Source organism: Felis catus, chromosome B2, assembly GCF_018350175.1.
Source record: "Felis catus isolate Fca126 chromosome B2, F.catus_Fca126_mat1.0, whole genome shotgun sequence".
In the NCBI taxonomy this organism is placed as follows: Eukaryota; Metazoa; Chordata; class Mammalia; order Carnivora; family Felidae; genus Felis; species Felis catus.
This window is the reverse complement of record NC_058372.1, coordinates 139,159,061-139,172,666: the sequence shown is the minus strand read 5'-3', so window position 1 is coordinate 139,172,666 and position 13,606 is coordinate 139,159,061. Positions and strand designations below refer to the sequence as shown.

At 50.6% G+C, this 13,606-nt stretch overlaps 1 protein-coding gene across 13 annotated transcripts in view; it reads right to left on the bottom strand.

The window, feature by feature from the left end:
* TIAM2 (TIAM Rac1 associated GEF 2) overlaps nucleotides 1-13,606 on the bottom strand; it is a 325,018-nt gene that overhangs the window by 216,580 nt on the left and 94,832 nt on the right. For 2 of the 13 annotated variants that reach the window (XM_045058269.1, XM_045058265.1), the window contains exon 1: nucleotides 9,446-9,575. The exons of 8 other annotated variants lie outside the window; for them this stretch is intronic. The gene's annotated coding sequence lies outside the window, so the exon portion shown is untranslated. Of the gene's footprint in view, nucleotides 1-8,429; nucleotides 8,543-9,042; nucleotides 9,243-9,445; nucleotides 9,576-13,606 lie in introns of those variants that run through there. 3 more of the 13 variants (XM_045058270.1, XM_019831416.3, XM_023254518.2) reach the window with 2 other exon arrangements.

Below are 13,606 nucleotides of genomic sequence, written 5' to 3'. Positions count from 1 at the left end.
TACTGGTGTTCACTTTTTTAATGTTTATTTTTGAGAGAGACACAGAGAGAGCGAGCGCGTGGTAGGGGGGAAGGGGTGGGGAGCAGAGAGAGAGGGAGACACAGAACCTGAAGCAGGCTCCAGGCTCTGAGCTGTCAGCACAGAGCCCGGCGCGGGTCTCGAACCCACGAACCATGAGATCATGACCTGAGCCCAAGTCAGATGCTTAACCAACTAAGCCACCACCAGGTGCCCCTGGTGTTCACTTTTAATAGGCTTATAATTAATATATTTAACAAATCTTTTCTTTAAACGTTTCTTTCAAAAAAAAATGGTGCCTGTCAAACAGCACATCACAGGTCCGTCAGAAATATGGAAAAAAACTGCTGCATTTATAGGTGGGTAACCTCCAAGTCTCTTGTCCCTCTCTGGCAAATTAATACAGTTAGGTCTCCCAATCCTGGCCAAGCCACTTCAGGCCAGCACCACGCAGGGAAGGACACATAAAGGGTGCCAGGATCCCACCCTGCACACCCCCACCTGCTCTCCAGGTTGGGTGTCCTTCAAGGGCAATGGTCAGTCACCCAAAGGGTAGAGTTTCTCAAACTACAAATAGCCACCAGCAACACCTGATGTGCGTGGTAAAGTGCCCCCTGGGTCTCCAGAATCACCAGGTCAAAGTAAGTTCCAGGAACCTGCACTTGAATCTGCAGTTAAAGTTAACCTGAACTCCCAAACGGATAGGCAAATTCGAGTTTGAGAACTGCCATCTCTGGCTTCAGTTTCTCCACGTGTAAGAGAAGGTAACAAGACCTGACCGTTACCTAAATCCTCTCCTGACTGGTCGTCACAAGCCATCCCATTAAGACTCAGCAATGCCAGGGGTGCCTGGGTGGCCGAGCGGGTTAAGCACTAAACTCCTGCTATCAGCTCAAGTTGTGGTCTCCACGGTGGTGAGGTTGAGCCCCAAAATGGCGCTGAGCATGGAGCCTGCTTAGGAGGCTCTCTCGCTCTCTCTCTCTCTCTCTCTCTCTCTGTCCCTCCCCTCTCCACACGCGCTCACTCGCTCTCAAAAATAAACATCAAGAAGACTCGGTAATGGCATCACTTTATATGGACATTTTCATAGCATCTCCACCTGGGAACCGATGTGGCTACTTTGTTCTACACACACCACACCAGCCCACCCTGCACTCTAGAATTCCACTGAGGCACTGATCTTATCTGTTTCTTCCCCAGCCCTTCTAGTTCAATACTGAATTCCCCCACACCCAGTTCCAGAGGCCTTGAAATTCATGTTATCCACAGCCCCCAAGATCACAGATAATTATTTCCTTGCTGTATCTAATCATTCATTTTGGATTTACCAGGACTCAACACGCCCCCCAGCCCTGCCCTCCTTACTAGTGTTGGCTGATGGCTACTGGCCCTCCAGAAATGAATGCTCAAACACCGGGGAGCATAATAGCAAAGAACAAATAGGCTACTTTTAAATTCTCGTAACATTTTTTCCTTCTGTTTTCTTATACTCAACACTGAATATAAGCATTGAGTTTTATAGCTGAAAGGATCCCTAAGTCATTTAGTCCACTGTGACTCTCCCCGGCCACCAAAGTCGCAAATTCAGAAATGGAAACTCAGAGAGGTGGTCACGTTTCGCTTAAGATCACACACTTATTTTTGGCAAAACTACCCAAAACCGAGGCTCTTAAATTATCCAAAACCCAAGCTCCAGTCTTTTTTCAATATGGTATGCTGACTGCCGGATTATTACCTCTGACTGGACACATACCAAGAACTATTCCGTCAAACACATACAAGTATCTTTCAAATAGTTCATTCTTTGTTGCCCATTAGAAGGAAGAAAAAGGCACTGATTAAAGAGGCATATGGGTCCCAAAACATTACAAACAACAAGCATGGAATGATAGCTTTTAAATAGTTAAGAAGGGGGGGCACCTGGGTGTCTCCGTCAGTTAAGTGTCGAACTTCAGCTCGGCTCATGATTTCACAGTTCATGGGTTCAAGCCCCGTGTCGGGCTCTGTGCTGACAGCTGAGAGCCTGGAGCCTGCTTCGGATTTGGTGCCTCCCACTCTCTCTGCCCCGCCCCTGCTGGCAGTCTGTTTCTCTCTCTCTCTCTCTCTCAAAAATGAACATTAAAAAAAAAAAGTTAATAAGGAATCCAACTGAGAGAGGGAAGGACACAGACACACATTCAACCTCTATGTGGGTAATGCCACCAATTAGCAGATGGACCCTCTGAGTGCAGAGGACAGAGTATACTTTTCCAGAAAAAGTAAGGGGATAGGAAAGTGTCAAGGAGCACTTCAGAAGGAGGACATTTGAGATGACCTGGGAGGGTTAAGTGTTGTCCAGATAAAACAACACAATTCCGACGCACGCGGGAGAAAATGCAAAGAAGCGAGCTGCTGGCAGGCGTTGGATGTGTATGTAGCAAACGGATCCACCCATGGATGTGTATGTAACAAATGGATCCAATCAGAGGCGTTTCTGATTTCAAGTCTTCTGTACAACGAAGTTATCTGCCCACAATGTAACACGGGGGCATTTCTCAACAAGAAGGTCTGCAGACAGCTGTGAAGGGAGAGTTATTATAGAAAACTACGGTTTCGCAGCGATTACGTTTTTCCAGAAGCAAAGTTCAAAATGAAACAGTTAAATGGGAAAACATTTCGGTTTTTGATTTGGCAAACGTTCATCAAGGTTTCACGTCTTCATACAGTTAAGTATTAATCCCAGACGTTTCAAATGCCACCGACACAAACGATAACTTAATTCATCTGAATGTATTCCAGATGTGTTCTTCCTCGGTTTCTGCTCCTGTGTACAAATCCCCTCTTCTGAAAGTACAAAAATATCCATTTTAAACCACTGTTATGGTTATCGAGAGCGGTACGGGTAAATACAAGTACTATCGTATGAATCACCACCCTAGTGTGAGGCCTGAAGAGGGAAATTAATGAGGAGAATTTGATGCCTCACCTACCAGAAGACATGGGGAACCATTTGAAAGCGATTTTTATTTCCTTCCTGAGAAACCTAACGCCCTCCTACGTGTAGGTGAATTGCCAAATGAGTAGAAGGTATATTCCAGACCAAAATCTAGATCCATTAATACCCCATGCGATGACATTGCTACGACCCCACACTTAGGAAAGATGGGGAAACACGCATTTTTAGCATTTTATTACTAGTAAAATCCAGTGTTTATTTTCAATGTTTGTTTATTTTTGAGAGAGAGGGAGCCAGCAGGGGAGGGGCAGAGAGAGAAAGGGAGACACAGAATCCAAAGCAGGCTCCAGCCTCCAAGCGGTCAGCACGGAGCCCGAGCCCTGTGCGGGACTGGAACCCATGAATCGTGCGATCACGACCTGAGTCGTGACGGAAGTCAGATGCTTAACCAACCAGGTGCTACGATAACGTCTATTTAAAACAGCCAAATACTTGGCCAAGGGTCACTCAACTTTACAATCATGATATTACCCTCAAAAACAGTTTCAAAGAACACTTCACTCCCTCTATCAACCAGCATTTAAGAGTGTCCACGAAATACCATGCTGAGCCCGGAAGGGGTACAGAAAGAAAATAAGCAAAGCGCTCCCTACACGATGGTGAACGTATCACAATTCGGATGCAATGACCAGTACAGACCACACGGACTGGAAACCCGAGAGAGGCTGACACGCAGGAGGCAGGCTCCGCAGGGTCTCAAGGGGTGACCGCAACAAGGCGTTTGCCAAACCGGGAAAAACCATCATAGGGGACGGCGCGCAAAGGAGACGGAAAACCGAAGGAGCGGGCCCTGTACTTTGCCACACCACCCCACGGCTCCAGCCTGCTGAACATCCTTATTTCACAGAATTTGAGACCGCCACATCACCCATCCAAGGAGGGAGGAACGAACACTTCTGGAACTCCTGTACTGTGGCAGGCAAGGTTCTGAGCACATTATGTAAATTAATTCATTAATTTCTCAATTCTCAAAACGATCTTCCGTAAGGAAGGCACTGCGGTCGCCCTCCTTTTAGAGATGAAAATCCTGAGGCATAGGAACCTCTTTACTAGACAAAAATAAATAAGGAAAAACACCGTGAAACGGATGGTTTCAAGAGGAGAGGTGGATGGGAGGGCGGGAGAAATAGGGGAAGGGGATTAAGAGGACACTTACCATGATGAGCACGGAGTAATGCACAGAATTGTTGAACCTTATAATGTACACCCTGAAACTAACAACACTGTGTGTTCGCTACACCAGAAATTTAAAAAAAAAAAAAATTTTAACCACTTTGAATTTTAAAATAATATTGTATTAAAACCCATCAGTATGCTTCAAAGGCAATGAGAATCCTCACCTTTTACCAGTTTTAGGGAAAATTTGCCAGCTTATTTACTATGCCATTTCCCAAACTCCTAACGACAGGAGAACCTTCAAAATTCCAGTTTTGCATCCTGTCTGCAATGCAAAGGAATCAGTAATGGCAACTGCTGAAGAACTGTGTCCAAGAGACCCAGTCGGAAATCTAAGCAAGAATTTAAAAAGAAACCTTGTAACCCAACACCATGAAAAACACAAGGAAAGCTGAGGTCCAGATTCTGTTACTCAATCTAGAAACCTCATAAATGGAAACAAAGCAGACCCACTTCCAGCTGGATGGAATGCCTGGAGAGGATCGGGCTGGATCCCATGGCGGACCGGAATCCAAGTCGGGAAAGGCTCTATACACGCCCCTGGCGGGGAACCTTCTCAGGGCACCAGCCTGCATCTACTGGCCCTAACCTGTGGAGGGCTTCACATGTGGGAACTTCTTGTTCGTTCTTAAAACTGTGAGCTCGGTCATAAAAATAAAAGCTTCCAAATGAGCTCGGTTGTCATTAAAATCTTCAATTCACTTACAGCTACAGACATGCCAACAGCTGGCAGGATCAAAGAGGAACACGGAAGCAGGCAGACCTGGGTCAGATCTCAGCTGTGGGACTTCGTTACTATGTGAACTTGGGTGAGGGGCCCCCAACAGGTCTCCGACCTTGCTCCCTGTTGCTGAGATCCTGAACATCCTTAACTGGACACAATCCTCCCTCCCTCCCTCCCAGGCCCATTCCACCGCCCGTTTCAGGAAACCTCCTCCTCCAGGGTCCCCAGCCCTCCACGCCAGTGCCTTTGCATCAACTGCTCTATCACAACTGCTCTCTTTCCACCAGCCTGGCCTTGCTAAATCCACTCACCCCAAGCCTAAGAGGGGCTCGGTCTAAAATGCAAATCTCCTCTGCCCAAAAAGTGATTTGTGTTTTTTTTTTTTTTTTTTTTAGTTTTATTAATGTTTATTTATTTTTTGAGAGAGAGATGAGACAGAGTGTGAGCGGGGAGGGACAGACAGAGAGAGAGAAAGAGAGAGAGAGAGACACAGAATCCGAAGCAGGTTCCAGGCTCCGAGCTGTCAGCACAGGGCCCGACACGGGGCTTGGACTCACGAACTGTGAGATCCTGACCTGAGCCAAAGTCTGAGGCTTAACTGACTGAGCTAAGAACAAAGTGATTTGTTCTTATGTCACAATGTCACTTGCCTTTCTTCTCTACTTGAAGTTCTCTTACTTCAAAGACTTAAGGCACTTAGTACAACTTAGGGGCTCACTAAATGCCTGTTCAGGGCTGAGGGACAGTTGTTCAGGCTTCAGTTTCTTCTGCATTCCACTAAAAACCTCCACGCTCTTTTCAGAGGAATAAATGGGACCGTTCCCTGGAGCCTAGCACAGGGTCTGAGAGGCACTTCCTGCCATAGATTCTGACTTTCATCGGGGTGCTACTCACTTTTCCAAAGTGTGCAAAGTACTATCCCACACGGGAGCTCACCGGACCCCTCTGATGACTCCGAGACCGACGAGGTTACATGAAGAAGCCGAGGCCAGTGACGTTTAAGGCCTGCACAATCAAGGCTCGTTTGTGGAAAGACCTACCGATTCCAAATCCTGAGTTTTCTATGATGCCTTTTCGTCAGGAGTTCTGGCATGGTTTATATTTATAGAAAGCAATTCCTACCCATCTCTTCCATGAAGTTTATCCAGCAAAAAGTGTTATTTTACTGCACCTCTGAAACACAAACACCTAGGCCAAATTCCACTACAATGGACTCCAAGGACTTTGGTTTGTGCTACGTCAAACAATTGCTTTAAGCAAACTGTCAGCTGGCTCGTTCACGCGCTCCTTCGTTCAGCAATTATTTACCACATGCCCATGTGACACCAGGCGCTGTGGTGCTGAGAACTTCCCCTTCCCTGAGAAATTAGAATTATACTATACAAGTTTTCCAACGGAAGCCAACGGTGGAAGATCCAGAATGCGGGCACCCGGATAGGTACCTGAATGAAGAGCAGTGAACTAAAAGCCAGAAAATCTGAGAGCTCATCCCGGCTATGCTCCTACATGAGCTGCGAGACCTTAGACAAGTCCCTGGTCCTAGGTTTCCTGACCCACAAAATGGGAAAATTGGTCCATGTTAACTTTCAAGTCATTTTGTGCTATGAATCCTAGAGATTCCAGGATTCCACACACCGGCAAGTTCTCCTGACGCTCACAAGTGAGATTTCATACCGCAATTTTATAAACTTTTGTGATTTTTAGAATGTCTTCAGTTCCTGTATGAGATGGCACTTCCGTTCAATTTATCATCACACGTTTACGTAAGCAAAGCTCTTTTGGCCTTACTCTCAAGATTTCTGCACCCTTCTCTCAGCAAATGATTAGACGTATAAACCTTAGTGCCTTGAAAAGTAGCTAAGGAGGCCCACTACATGTTGGCACACATCTCTGATGCCCACCTGTAAATTCATACTCCCAGATTCTTCCCTGTAATCAAGTAGAAGACATCTAAGAATCACCCTGAACAGCCAGACATAAGATACAGCAAACTGAAGCACATTCCTATACGCTGACTTACATGAGAAATTTCCCCAAACCCTTTCCTGCTTCACAACTTTCTAGACTTCTATAGAAGCGACCCTTTCTTTTCTCACTCATGCAAGGAACCTTAACTGAGCTCCTGCTCTGTCAGTGTCTGTGATGGGTGCTGCATACAGTAGTGGGGACAGGCTGCAGGGTCATCACTAGCCCACATTGTGTTTCGGGGCGAATTACAAAGGGTGCCCCGTTCCAGTGGAGATGAGTGGTGCACCAGGGGTTTGGGAAGTGGAGTGCAAAATTTCAGCCTCTAACTGCCCGCTGGACAGGACAGCCTTGCGCAGTGAACAACTTGCACAACTGTACAAGGTAGCATCGCTAGATGTGTTTGAAAACAAAAGTCATGTTCTAGTAGAGGCACTGCCTCCAACAAGAGGAAGTGCTTAAATGCCTAGAGATAATGGGGAAGAAAAGGCTCCTGGAGAAGCTATTTGACTGACACGTGAAGGATGTGTGCGTAAACAGCAGATGGAAATCGGAATCAGAGCGTAAGCGGAATGCTCATGCATTCCAGATAGAGGTCTAGAAATGACAACTTGGAATTAGTGTGATGTGTCTGGCAGTGTGTAGTGCCTGTGTGTAAGGAGGCGAGGGAGGGGAGACGCAGGGAACAGCTCCCAGACAAGACTGAAAAGGCAGGCAGGAGCCAGATTATGAAACACCTTATTTGGTATGACAGGTTAAGGTGTGAAGACCTGATTCTGAGATCACTTATGGGCCTGTTTTGCCACTAAAAATAAACTCTTCTCCAACCGTACCTTGCCGTATTTTTCACATTTACCAAACACAAAAATCTCCGATACCCCAAAGCGACAAGTCTTGTCCTACTAGCCAAATCCGATAGAAATCTGCTTTTAGAACGGCACCCGTTTTGTTTCGTATTTCCTTTTCAGCACATAAAAAGCTTAAAGAACGTCAGCAAACATCTTTAAGTGTACAAATTCTAACAGTTACGCTCAAAGCGTAAGCCCAGTGATCGACACTTTTCATTCAGAGCCTAGGTCTGAAATAGTTACAGCATATGGTCTGCACCTGTAAGAAACCTGGAAGACTTGAAAACTTCTAGAGACACCCCAGCTGAAGCCACTGGAGAAGGACTTGAAGGTGGCCAGGTGCTTTCCATTAAAACAATTATGTCAGCAGCACTTGAGAAACAGGAGGTAGAACGAGTAACACAGAAGAGAACCCCCAGCCCTTCACCACGTAGAAATAAACGTCTTACCATGACCCGAGGCTGCCTGGAAGATTTCAAGGGTCACCAGGCAGCCTCTTAGAGGGCCACCACAGGGACAACGCAGAAAAACACCCTCCTGAATGGAACTGTCTCCCGGACCAAGCAGTCTCCTCTCCCCCCTCCCCCCAACTAAATAAAGTTACCCATTTTGCGATTTTAGGAAGAAGGGGCATGGAAACCCATCGCTATCAAGTTTCGCCGTTCCTTCCAGATAAACCACCCCGTGCAATCTTACTCCATACCTTTACGGCGGCTGCCGGCAGCCAACTGTGGCAAGAAAGGGCTCTTTTCTTCCTTAACTGGTTTTGGTAAATATGATCCATTTGGGACACAACGTGTCGGCTTTCCCAGAAACTTGGCACCTCGGCCCCCCCCCCCCCCCGCCAGGCGCAGGGCCCGTCGGGGACGGTCGGCGGGGCAGCCGCCGCGCGACTTGTCCCCACCCTACCCCCCACCCCCGTCCCCGTCCTCCCCGAAGGGCCGGGGCTCCCACCGCCCGCGGGGCCCGCGCGTCTCCGAAAGTTGAGCCGCCACCGGACCGGGAGCGGCTCCCCCCGGCCCCTCCCCGCCTCCGCTCCCGGCCCCCGCGACGGCTCGGCGACACGCCGACACGCGAGGCCCGGGCACCTCGTGGAAGGCAGTTCTGGCAAGTGTCGCCGCCGCCGGGCCCGGCCGCGCGGGGACAGTGGGAGCGCTCGGGACGCGGGCGCCGCCGCCGCCGTCCGCGCCCCCCCGTCTCCCTCCCGGGGAAGAAGGCGGCCGGCGCCGGGAGACAAAGCGGAGCGCGGGGGGGGACGGCGGACCGCCGGGCGCCGCGCGGGGGGGGGGGACCGGTGCGCGCCCGCCGCCCCTTACCTTGGCTCAGGCGCCGGGCCCCGCTCGCCCGCCGGCCACACGGCCGTGCCCGCCCCGCCCGCCGCCGCCCCAGTGCGGGGCCCCGCGGGGACGCCGGCGGCGCCGGGGACCAGAAGTGGCTGGGGTCACTCGGTCCTCCTCGGCGGCCGCGGCCGGCCCTCGCCCTGCGAGCAGCGCCAGTGGAGGCGAGAGCGGCCGCACCTCCTCCCCGGACCGCTCGGCCCGCCTCCCTCCTTCCCTCCGCACCCGCCCGCCGCCCAGCCGCCCCCCTCCCCGCCCCTCCCCGCCCCTCCGCGGCCCCGTTCCTCCCCCACCCCGGCCCCGGCCGTCGCCCCCCGCGCTTTCTTTGGGACGCGCCAACTAACGCAGACCCACAACTCGCGAGCTGTGCGTGGGCGCCTACCCTGCGCCGGGCGCCCTGCTTGCTTGCCATCGAGGCGTCAGGAAGCTGCGGCTTCTTCCCCGGAGAGCCGGGGCGCAGCAGACGGCTCCTGGGGTGCCACCCAGGACAGGAGCCGAATCCCTGGTCGTCGTGCGCCAGGCAAGAAGGAGATGGAGGTGTGCCGCCTGGAGACCCGAGGGCGCAGGAGAATTCGGACTTCGGAGTTGGAGAAGCCGCGCGGGGTTTCTGAGAGAAACCGGAGTTATCCCCAGGGCGGGGATGATGGGGACCAAGACGACGCCCACGAGGCGGCAATGATCCTGCGATCGCGGTCCTGGGTCCTTGCGTTTACAGAGGATCCCCCCCTGCAGAGGACAGGGAAGGGAAGGGAGACGCAGTCCAAGCGTGGATCCTCCGAGAAGCAGGCGCCGAACCAGGACAGACGAGCCTTGGAAGGATTTCTTAGGGCAAATGGCTGTGAGATGACGTGGGAAAAGGAGCGAGCCCGGCATTACCCACACCTGATCCCCGGGAAGGAGCGAGGGAAGCCATCACCCTAGCCTCCCTGCCGCCTAAGCAGGATCCTCGTGAGTCCTCTACTCCCAGTTCCCCTTGGGACCCACCTGCCTAGTGTCCATGGCTATCAGTCATCGGCTGGGAAGTGTGGCCTTGGGCACGGACCCAGGGATGAATTTCAGAACATAAAAGCCAGGGCCGTTGGTCAATTAAGCTCCAAGAGAGCTGGAGGAAGAGCCTCACAGCTGCCCACAATCTCAGAGACAAATGGAATCCACTCTCGCACGCACACCTATAGTTTTTAAATGAAGCCCCAAGGGTTTGCTGTGATCTGGAGGGCCTGGCTGTCCACCTTGCACGGATACAGGCTCTGCTCACAACTGACCCCTCCCCACCTGCATAGGAGCTCCCCTGCCCCATGCGCACATGGCCCATGCGCACACGGGGGAGGAGAGGGGAGAGACCTCCTCACTCCACTCACCCTTCAATCCTCAATCCCAGCATCACCTCGTCTGAAGAGCTTTTCCCACTCAGCACTTGACTTATTGCTGCCACAGACCCAGCACACTGCGGTGTGTTTTTTTCTGTTTTCCCCCCTTCTTGTATGGCAATTTTTCACAATGTTTTATAAAATTTATTTTTTTTCCCTGATTATACAAGTAATATGTTCATTGCACAAACTTGGAAAAATACATACAGCCCAAATGTCTCCAAGCTCCCCAGCCTTCTAGGGGCAGCCTCCCTTGATAGCCAAGTAATCAGAGTCTGAGCCCCCATTCCCTGTGTATCAGTCTGGGTCCAGTCGGGAGAGAGAAACCACACAGCAATTAAACAGTGAAAGTTTAGGGGCGCCTGGGTGGCTCGGTCAGTTACGCCTCCGACTTTGATTCAAGTTGTGATCTTGCAGTTTGTGGGTTCACGCCCTGCATCCAGCTCTGAGCCTGGAGCCCGCTTCGGATTCTGTCTCTGCCTCTGTCTCTCTCTCTCTGCCCCTCCTCTACTTGTATCCTCCCTCTCTCCCTCTCAAAAATAAATAAATAAACTTAAAAAAAAAAAAAACAGTTTAATAAAAAAAAAAAGTTTTTTTTTTAAAAAAAAGTTTAATACAAAGAATCGTTACCTACAGGATTTGGAGCTGTGAGGATTGGCCAGTAAGAAGTAAAGAGAACTCGGGGCGCCTGGGGGGCGCAGTCGGCTAAGTGTCCGACTTCAGCCAGGTCACGATCTCGCGGTCCGTGGGTTCGAGCCCCGCATCAGGCTCTGAGCTGATGGCTCAGAGCCTGGAGCCTGTTTCCAATTCTGTGTCTCCCTCTCTCTCTGCCCCTCCCCGTTCATGCTCTGTCTCTCTCTGTCCCAAAAATAAATAAACGTTGAAAAAAAATTAAAAAAAAAAAAAAAGAAGTAAAGAGAACTCAACAGAAAACAGGTATAGCACATACAAGGATCTAGGAACGGCCACTAGTCCTAGGACTGAGAGCCCCAAAGGATGAGCCTCCTGCTCCCCAAGACTGAGACTCAATCCTGTTGGGGAGGGCTTGGCCATGGCTCACTGACCGGCAGGGAAGTCACCATGGTATCATGCTGGTAGAACTTTCTGGAAATCCACCCTCTGAAATTTGCTGGTAATCTACCCCCGAGGTTGTGAGGAGAGCTGCTCACGGGCGTCTCATGGAAGCACTTCACTGCAAAGTCACTCACAGAGCAAGGTGCCGGGAGAAGCCATGACTACCAGCACTGCAGGGCCCTGGTGCCAGAAAGCTGCCCCCAAATGCAGGAGCCGGCCAGGCAAGGGCATGACAACCAGCAGGCAGAACTCTGTCCTCCTGCAGTATCCCCCCCCCCCCCATACACACACCCTGTACGGACACTTAACAGGCCAGCCAGCAAGGAAAGTATGTCACAGGCCCAGATCCATTTTTGCAGAGAAGGCAAAAAGGAGGAGTTTGGAACTGACAAGCAATGAGCTGGTAGCCAGGACCCCAGGACCCCAGGCAACCTTGAAAAGGCCAGGCGGGGGGGCACCCGGGTAGCTCAGTTGGTTAAGCGTCAGACTTGGGCTCAGGTCAGGATCTCACAATTCCTAAGTTCGAGGTTCACAGCAGGCTCTCTGCTGTTAGCACAGAGCCTGCTTCAGATGCTTTCTCTCCCTCTCTCTCTCTCTCTCTGCCCTTCCCCTGCTAGCGCACTCTCTCTCTCTCTCTCTCAAAAATAAATAAACATTAAAAAAAAAAAGTCTAGGCATAGTCATTCCCCTCCCAAAATACACCTGCACATTCACTTGAACACTGTCACGTCTGCGAATCTTGTGCCCTTGGCTGTCCATTGTGTTCCTGATCGCCATGCCCTCTGTCTCAGCTTGCCCTCCTCCAGCTTTGCCCCATGTGGAGGCAGGGACACCTCCTGTCCTGGTTCCTCACAGCACAGCTAGGACCAAGTTGTCAAGACTCAACAAAATTTAGCAGAAGCCTCGGGGAAACACAAGGGGATTACAGAACAGAAAAAAGCGAAAGCCTAATCATGGTCCCCCCAAACGTGAAACGGTCCCGAGGGCTCCCTACACTGTCTCTCTCTCCTTAGCCCAAGCCCCACGCAGGGAACCAGCGTGTGTTCCCCACCCCCCCCCCACCAGAGTCCAGGCTGCAGTGCCGTGAGGCCCAAGCGAGAGACAAGTTTCTCTTCCCCTTCAATCCTAGTCCCGCTCCATTCAATACAGAATAATCTGCAGAGATACAGCTCTGTGTAAAGATGAACATTCACCTAATGTTAGGACGAGAAACTTAGTCTCCCCAATGCCTGAACTCATTTATCAATCCACTTACGGAGCACCTACTCAGCACCTGGCACTGTACTGGGCAGTAAAGACCTAATCTGAGCAACGGTTACCATCTGAGGGAGGTGGATAGTAAATAAATCATTTTGCAAGTAGTTCTTTTTTCTATCTCTGCTAAAGAACACAGAGCATCTAATAATGAGGGTTAACACAGTCCTAAAGAATTAGAGAGGGACTCCCTGGAGAAAGCAACGTTTTGCTGAGCTCTGAAGGATGACTGAAGCGGAACATTCCAGAAAAGGGGAATGGTGAATTTGAGGCTCTGAGGTGGGAAAGAGCTGAGGCCATTTGAAGAAAGGGTTTAAGGACAGAGCTACAGGAGATGAGGCCAACGGGGCACATCAGAGCCACTCATGCATGCTCGCGTAGGCATGCGAAGAATTTTGGATTTTATCCTTCCAACAATGAGAAGACCCACTGGAGGGTTTTAAGCACTGGTCTAGCTGGGGGTGGAGAACAGACTGGAGAGAGAGCAGACACTGGGCCTGGAGATAGAGACTGAGCAGTCACAGGCGTGTAGAAAGGAAGCATAGGCCGGGGTGTGGCTGGAGTGCCCTGGGGCAAAGACTGTGGATAGAAAGGACAGAACTCTCTCAAGGTGAACTTGGGTGAGCAAAGAGAATGGGGAAGGAAGAGCCAGCGAGCTGGGGGACAATCAGGAAGTTATGTTGGATCCTCTTCATTAGCAAGATCGGCGTCCCTGTGGAATGACCAAAGGCCCCGTGAAAGCAAATCGATTCCAAAAATTGAATTCAAAATTCCATGCTTGGCAAAGACAAGAACAGCTTGAAGGTTTTTAAAAAAGGCAACCTTGCTTGCCTCCCCATCCACTCACT